Here is an 8,863-nt window from a genome sequence, read left to right as displayed (position 1 = left end):
GGTCCCAGCCACTGGGCCAGCAGGGAAGTCCCCCTGCTTGTCTTGCTTCTGTGTAAGTCATCCTTACTCTCTCCTGCTGAAGATCCACCCTGTCCACATGGCAGAGCACACAGCCACCCTCAGCCTCAGCTTAGTACCCAGGTAAAGAGAGTTCCTTTTGTGCAGTGTATGCTCAGTCACTCAGTTGTGTCCGACTCTTTACAACCCTATGGACTGTAGCCCACCAGGCTCCTCTGTCCATGGAATTCTCCAGGCAAGAATACTGGAGTAGGTTGCCATTTCCTACTCCAGGGAATCTTCCAGACTCAGGGATCGAACCTGAGTCTGCTACATTAGCAGGTGGATTCTTTACCATTGAGCCACCTGGGAACCCTTCCAGTGTTTGTATGTAGATCCCAGGTGAGGAAGCAGGTTTGCTCTACTTTGGAACATATGCCCACTCCTCAGACCAGTCAATCTCTATGGATGGATATTATGATTGGTTGATCTGGGTCTGATGCTTCCTACTGTAGCCAGGGCAGAGAGTGAGTTCCCAGGAGAAGAGGCAATCCAATAGTTGTTATTTGAGTCCAAGACGGTCCACCCCTTGTCTGTCTGATGAGCATATCGTCCAATCACTAGAATGCATTCACTGATCATAACTGTCATGTTCAACCAAAACACACTCACATACTCCCTCTGAGAGAAACAACCTAATGTCACATCTGGTTACTACATCTAGCTCCAGTGCATGGCTCTTTATGATCCAGCAACCTGTGACTAACCATTTCCAAAATACCCAGTGGATATCATTGGGTATATCACAATGGAGGCAGAAGAAGATAAATACATAAAAACTCCTAGTTAGAAAAATGGGAAAATGGAGAGCAAATTGTATCAATGGCCGGTCCTTAGCCTTTTCCATATGCTGCTATATAGACAGGAATAGGAAGCAGTCCTTCCCCTAGCAGTAAAACCCTTCCAAAGATCCAGTGACTTGAAGTGGTTTTACTGGCAAGCTTATAATTAAGCAATAGGATGGGTATGGCACATTCACTTTAGGAGATGTGGAAGACATACTCTCATCCCCAACATCCATGCCACCCTCAAACCAGTCTGTTTATGGGTTGGATTACGTGCCAGTCCTATATTCCAAAACCCAAACCCAGCTTCCTGATCAGTGATTGAGGATTTAGATAACAAAACATTAGCTTTTCAGGGACTTGCTTTTTCATCTGAACCATTTGTATTGGAACCTTCTACAATATAATACATACTTTCCTGTCTCTTTTAAAAAAAGTGTGAGCAATCTGTGCTCATTGTGAAAAAGGAAAAAATACAAACGAACAACAAAAATATTACCCATAATACCACTATCCAGAAAGCGACAGTAAACACTTGACTTACATTCTTCTGGATGTTCTTTGTTAGTATGTGCATGTGTGTTGATGTTTATGTTTAGCAAAAATGAAACCATAGCATACAACTTGTTTAAAGCCTGCTTTTCAATCCTTCTGCCATTCTAAAAGGTGATAGGATAACTCAGGAGAGAGGGAAGAGAATTGGTCTTTTTAAGTGCCTGGGTATACGCACATTGTCTCGTTTAATCAGAACTGTGACCCTAGGAACACAGAAATAAATAGTGGTTCCAGCCTAGGGCTCAACCACTGTGCCCTGCTAAATCTACTCTGTCCACTTCCTCATCAGTCCTTAGTTAGTTTGCCTTGAAAGAATCTCTCTTCCTCCAGCCTTCCGTTCTCTTTCCTCTCTCTGTGACAGACACCCCTGATGCTTTCTGTTTGCAGCTTTGTGGGAAGTTCTTTAGGTTCATTTAAATGATTCGTGGGGCCAGTGGGATACAAACTATGAAACCATGACTGACTGTCCTAGGATTTCTAGAACTAGAGGTCACCATCCAACATCAGAATAAGTGCTGAGTTCCTGGTAGAGAGGGCATGCTGCCATCTGGGGCAGTAATCCTTGGTTCTGTCATCAAGACTGAATTTTAGGATTTGGGTCAGGTGCAATCTGTTTGTTTTCTTCCTTTCTTCTCCCCTCAGGTTCCTCTCAGCCACAGTACTTGCAAACCTTTGCCTGGACCAAAACTGAGCTCTGAGTGTGGTCCAGAGGCTGTAGACTTGGATGTACACAGAGCCTGATGTCCTGTGGAGGGGCAGCTCTGTACCCCACCCTGTACTGCTCTGGTCTTCTCTGTAGTATGTGTAAAATGACAGAATGGCTGTTTTCTGCATCTTTGCCAAGTGACCTCTCAGTCCAGTTTTGAAAATCTCAGTGGGATTATTGAAGTTGAATTGGTAGATGGGTACAAACTCTGGAAGCTGATTTTCCATCTTTTTGGGGAACTTCAGGTCAGTGTATCCAGCGCCTAGTACTGCTGCCCCAGAGGATGCTTTTTATTTATTTTATTTTATTTTTTTTCAGAGGATGCTTTTTAAAGGGAAGTTGGATCATCACTGGTTTGCTCAGCTCCCCACTGGTTTCCTCTCTCACTCAAACCAAAGCCCACACAATGCCTACCAAGGCTCTTACTATCCACCCCTCTTTTTTTAAAAAATGTACTTATTTATTTTAATTGGAGATAATTACTTTACAATATTGTGATGGTTTTTGCTATATGTTGGTATGAATTGGCCATAGGCATACATGTGTCCCCTCCTCCCACTTCCCTCCTAACCGTGTCCCTCCAGGTTATCACAGAGCACTGGCTTTGGGTGCCCTGCATCATATGTCAAACTCCCACTGGTTATGTATTTTACATAACGGCAATGTGTATGTTTCAATGCTTTTCTCTCAAATCATCCCACCCTCTCCTTCTCCCACTGAGTCCAAAAGTCTGTTCTTTACCTCTGTGTCTCCTTTGCTGCCATACACATAGATAGTTGGTATCGTCTTTCTAGATTCCGTATATGTGCATTAATATCCCATATTTGTCTTTCTCTTTCTCACTTACTTCAATCTGTAGAAATAGGCTCTGCGTTCATCACCTCATTAGAACTGACTCAAATGTGTTCCTTTTTTTTTAGCTGAGTAATATTCCATTGTGTATATGTACCACAACTTCCTTATCTATCCACCCATCTTGCTCCCCGTCTCTGTTTCCATCCTTTTGTGCTCCTCCCACTCCATCCACACCAGCCTTGCTGTTTCTTGGGGGTCACTTGAGGGGCTGCCATTTCAGTGCTGGCTGTTCCCTCTGCCTGAATTTTCTTCCCTGCATATCCACACAACTTGTTCCTTCAGCAGCTTCTTTATTTTTGGCCACACCATAGCATGCGGGATCTTGTTTCTCCAGCCAGGGATTGAACCCATGTCACCTGCAGTGGAAGCCAGGAGTTTTAACTATTGGACTGGCAGGGAAGTCCTTCCTTCTTTAAGTCTTTGATCAAATTCTCCGTGTAAGTAGAGCAGGCCCTGAGGAAGAGAGCAAACCCTCAGTTCTCACTGAGATCATCTCTGCTCCCCTGACCTGCTGACCACTTCCTGTCCAGAGTTTATCACTATTTCTTTCTGCTTGCCTCCTGCATTTGCAGTGTACCTCTCCTCACTAGAAAGGAAGCTCCTTGAAGATGGTGTTGTTCTCTGCAGTATCCCTAGTATCTGTAACACTGCCTGGCTCGATAAATATTTGTTGAATTAATGAATTGATGGCAGTTTCTTCAGAGGCTAAATGATCATTACCTAGAAACTCCCTTGCCTCCCCATTAAAAAAAATAAATACAGATGTCCACTCACTGATGGAATGGGTATTTTTTTGTAAGTTGGCTATGAAATCAAATCTGTTTGCCTCTTGATTTTCATTATGAAATTAAAGATGCATTTCTATGAAAAAAGTCTCCCAGGAGATTAAACAAGGATTAGGAAAGCTTCCAAATCTATGACATTCTGGGCGTCATTGTCATGCTGTGTTTACTTGCTGCCTTGGCATTCACCTATCAGTTCTTGCTTCTGTACAACTCTTGCAGCCCACAGTGGCAATTCTAATGCTGCCCCTCTCTCTCCAAGGAGGGTTTTTTTTTTTGATGCTAACCTCGCTCCATGTTATACAATGTCTGATCTTTCCTCTCCTTTCTTTCTCTGAGAGCCTAATGTATAATGATATTGTCCAAGGTTATCAAGCACACCATCTTACAGTTTACAGTTAGAAATGAAGCACAGCATCAGTTTATATTTCCTGTTCTTACCCTCACTCATGCTGCAGAATCTCTTGCCCTGAAACCACCTCTCCTAACAGGTGTTTCTTAGAGTCCTCAAAGGTGAGCCCCACAACTTGAATGTCAGCTGTAGACACCATTTAGTGTCTGCCATATTCTTTCTCTCTTGCTTTAGCTGTCCATAATTGAGGTCTGGTGCCAAAGACACTGGACTCTCATCATCAGTGTAGGTGGTGTTCACTGGGGGCTGCTGCTTCCTGATGCTCCCAAGGCTGCCAGTCCTCTGGAGTTCTCACTGCTGAGAAGTGGAGGAATGACTGTGGGCCAAGGATATTGCTGCATTTGGTCCTCTGGATATTGAAAAGCATTGCTTGGGTTGGTTGTTTGTTTTTTTTTGGCTGCTGTTTGTTTATTCTTAAAGCTTTGAAATGATGGTTGACTTGACTTCTACCATTCCTACCAATGTTTCAAAAATCTTAAGGTCAAGTTTTAATCAGAACGCAAGCCCAAGATTCCACATGAGCCTCTTTTTAAAAATAATTTTATTTATTTATTTTTGGCTGTGCTGGCTGTCTTTATTGCTGCTAGGGTTTTTTTCTAGTTGCATCATTCCAGGGCTACTCTCTAGTTTCAGTGCATGGGCTTTTCCTGTTGCTGAGCACAGGCTCTAGGGCACACGGACTTCAGCAGTTGCAGCTCCCGGGCTCTAGATAACAGGCTCAATAGTTGTGATACTCAGGATTAGTTGCTCCATGGCATGTAGGATCTTCCAGATCACGGATAGAACCCATGTCTTCTGCACTTGCCGGCCGATTCTTTACCACTGAGCCGCCAGGGAAGCCACACATGAGCTTCTTGATGCTGTCTGAGCTTGCAAGGATTTGAATTATCCCATGGGGGAGGTTGGGAATGAGAGCCTTGAGAAAATGATCCCCCTCTTTCTCTAAGAATAGCTGCTTTATTCTTGTAGGAGAACCCATTACCCCAGTGAAGCTGACTGTTGCAAGGATCCATGGTGGTGTTAGTGCATAGTTCACACTGTGTTCCATTCATTCCTTTATTCACCAGATGCACTGAGCACTTACTCCATGCTAGATGACATGTTGCGGAGACAACAGTGAACCATACAAATATGACTCCTGTCCACCTGGAGCTCACCTGTGGTCTAAAAAGGGAGGCAGGTATTATACAGGCAAATGCACATTGATTACAGATGAGTTAAGACCATTAAAGGAAAAGCCAGATTTTTTGAGATTGTATGGGGAGGGGGTAGAGGGACAGTCTCCTGGGTTGTGGGAAAGGGGTTCTGGGACAGCCCCCCTTGAGGACTGACAGGGAAGCTGAGACTTGAAGCATGGGTAGGAGTTACATAGGAGTAAAGAGGAGAAGGATGTTCTAGGCAGAGAAAAAAAATTTTAAGATCAAGGTATCAGGGAATCTATAAAATATGTAAAACATTAATTTATCACTAGTAAAATGGCTGACTGCAGCATATTCAGTTTAAACATGGGTTGTAGTAATAATATCCAAAATAACCCATCTTATTCCCAGTGACTCAGGACACATTTTCTTTGCACTTGCTTCATGCTCTGCAAAACCTTTGGTAAGTGAATATTTATGAGAATACCAGGACCCTTTGGTTGATCAGGGTTTTTTATTTTTTTTGGTTCAGTTTTGATAATTTAAGTCATTTCCAGGGAATTCCCTGGCAGATCAGCGGTTAGGACTACACTCTCACTGCCGAGAGCTCAGGTACAATACCTGGTCAGGGAACTAAAATCCCACAAGCTGCATGATGCAGCCAAAAAATAAGTAATGTCCAGAACCTAGTCCTTTGTTTAAGCCATGGAATTTCTTGGTATCTTTTTTAAAGTGGTCATCAGCTTTGTGCTTTGGTGGGCTGGATCAGTGCTTGAAAAGCCTTTAAGTGTACATGAAAGGGAATTTCTGTGTCTTGATGAAGGAAGAAAACATGTTGTGTAAGAAAGGTGCAGCAAGAATTTCAGTATGGAGACCTTGGACATCAGGGCACAGTGAGGCAGCTGATGATAAGCACATTTGTTGCTCTTTGGCTTATCTGGTGGCGCTAGTGGTAAAGAACCTCCCTGCCAGTGCAGGAGATGTAAGAGACATGGGTTTGATCCCTGGGTCAGGAAGATTCCCTGGAGGAGGGCATGGCAAACCACTCCAGTATTCTTGCCTGGGAGATTCCATGGACAGAGGAGCCTGGCAGGCTATGGTCCATAGGGTCACAAAGAGTCAGACACGACTGAAGTGACTTAGCATGCACGCATGCACATGTACAGGTATAACTGTTTCTGGGAACTGACATGACTTTTCTGGAAGAGGGTGAAGTAGTATTAAGAAGCCAGGGATCCTCCTTTCTGTGCAGCCTTTGGACATCCTGGATTTTTCATGAATCATGGACCACAACCTTGGTGGATGCCAGAAAGAAACATCCAGCAGTAGCCTTTGCTTCTGTCATTCTCATGTTCTTTTATTTTTAAAGTTTTATTTATTTACTTATTGGCTGTGCTGTGTCTTTGTTGCTGTGCACGGGCTTTCTTAAGTTGTGGTGAATGGGAGCTACTGTCTAGTTGCAGTGCACAGGCTTCTCATTGTGGTGACTTTTCTTGTTGTGGAGCATGGGCTCTGGGCAAGTGGGCTTTAGTAATTGTGGTGGACCAGCTTAGTTGCTCCGAGGCATGCAGGATCTTCCTGGACCAGGGATCAAACTCATGTCCTCTGCATTGGCAGGCCAGTTCTTAACCACTGGGTCACCAGGGAAGTCCTCACATCCTTTTTGATAGTTCCTGAAGCTTCTGAGTAAAAATAATCTCCATTCATGAGATTTATTTCCACCATCCACAAACCCATCTCTGTGTCTCCTGCATCTAAGACTAGGACACAAAATTTGGATATCCAAGCAACTTGTACTCTTGGGTGTTATGTACATGATAACACCCAAGTGTCCCTTTTCTATGCCAATTTTCATAAGTTCCCATATTTGTCTATATTCCAGTGTCCCTTTTTTATGCCAGTTAACACAGAGTTCCCATATTTGTCTATAGAATAGTATTGACTTACGCATAGCGCCTTAAAACTGCCTCATGAGCCATGCGTAGGTGTCTCATCCATTCATTCATTCAATCAGCACATATTTATTGTACTAATTGAATATGGGGATTCCCTTGTAGCTCAGCTGGTAAAGAATCTGTCTGCAATGCAGGAGACCCCTGTTCAATTCCTGGGTCAGGAAGATCCCCTGGAGAAGAAAATAGCAACCCAATCCAGTATTCTTGCCTGGAGAATCCCCATGGACAGAGAAGCCTGGCTGGCTACAGTTCATGGGGTTGCAAAGTCGGACATGACTGAGCGACTAAGCTCAATAAGCACTGTGTATCAGGTGCTGTTTTATGAGCTGGTGGTGAACAAAACAAATTTCCTATCCTAATGAGCTCACATTTAACTGAGAGGCACAGGCAGTGAACAAATATATATGTATATAAAGAGAGAAATGTGTCAATAATATAAGTGCTAAGAACAAAAAAATGACAAAAGATAGAGAGTGATGGGAGTAGGGTATACTACTTGGTACAGGGCAGCCAAGAAGGCCTCTCTGAGGAGATAACATTTTAGCAGAGACCTGAAAGAAATAAGGGAAGAAACTCCATGGTTTTGTGGGTAAAGAGCATTTTGCACAGTTGTTTAGTCGCTAAGTCATGTGCAACTCTTCTGCGACCCCATGGACTGTCTGTAGCCTGTCAAGCTCCTCTGTCCATGAGATTTTCCTGGCAAGGATACTGGAGTGGGTTGCCGTTTCCTTCTCCAAGGGATCTTCCCGACCCAGGGATCGAACCTGTGCCTCCTGCATTGGCAGTAATAAGCATTATATATATTGGCAGGCAGATTCTTTATCACTGAGCCACCAGGGTTTTGCACAGAGGGTACAGCAAATGCCAAAGAACTGAGGAACGAGTATGTTTTACTTGTTCAAGGAATAGTAAGCACAGTTGTGAGTGTGGGATGGGGCATTGAGATGATGGTGAGTGGGAAGGAAAATGTGTTAGGACATAAAAGTCTGAGAAGTAGTCAGAGGCCAGAACAAGTCAGGCAAGGCTTTAACAAACTCCGTGTGATGGGCAGGGCTTGGAAGGTCTTGAGCAAGGTCTGACATGATCCAGGCTTGGAAGGTCTTGAGCAAGGTCTAACATGATCCAACTTAGGTTCTATCCAGGAGATCCCAGAATGGCATAGATCTTTGTCAGACTGTGAGTGGTTGTCCCTGGAAGGGCTCCAGGACTCCCACCTCCCTCTAACCAGGGCAATCTCACCTTGGTCTACTTCAGATGTTTGACTTCTGGATAGAATTTTTTTAAAGAAAGGTTCTCATTATTTCAAAAACTTCTGAAAATTATTGTTTTATATTACTTTTGATATTCATAAAAATGAGTGGCAAGTGGAAAAATTAAAGTAATAGGAAATGAGCATCTCATACATTTTACTCCATTGAGAAGACAAAAATGGAAACTACTATGAAGGCAGGGGCAGTTGATCTGAACCTCAGCTGGACCATCTACATTTAGACCAGTTTGGTTGTTCCTTTGTGTTAACTACAAAGTAAAAGGGCGAAATGACAGGTGAGGATTATGTAGGGAATTTATAATGCTTTTCAGTTGGGTGGGAATAGAAGGCTGTTCAAAATGAGTGGA

The sequence above is a fragment of the Giraffa tippelskirchi genome, chromosome 1 (genome assembly GCF_054371585.1).
Source record: "Giraffa tippelskirchi isolate mGirTip1 chromosome 1, T2T-mGirTip1v1.2.pri, whole genome shotgun sequence".
In the NCBI taxonomy this organism is placed as follows: Eukaryota; Metazoa; Chordata; class Mammalia; order Artiodactyla; family Giraffidae; genus Giraffa; species Giraffa tippelskirchi.
This window is presented reverse-complemented; position numbering follows the sequence as displayed.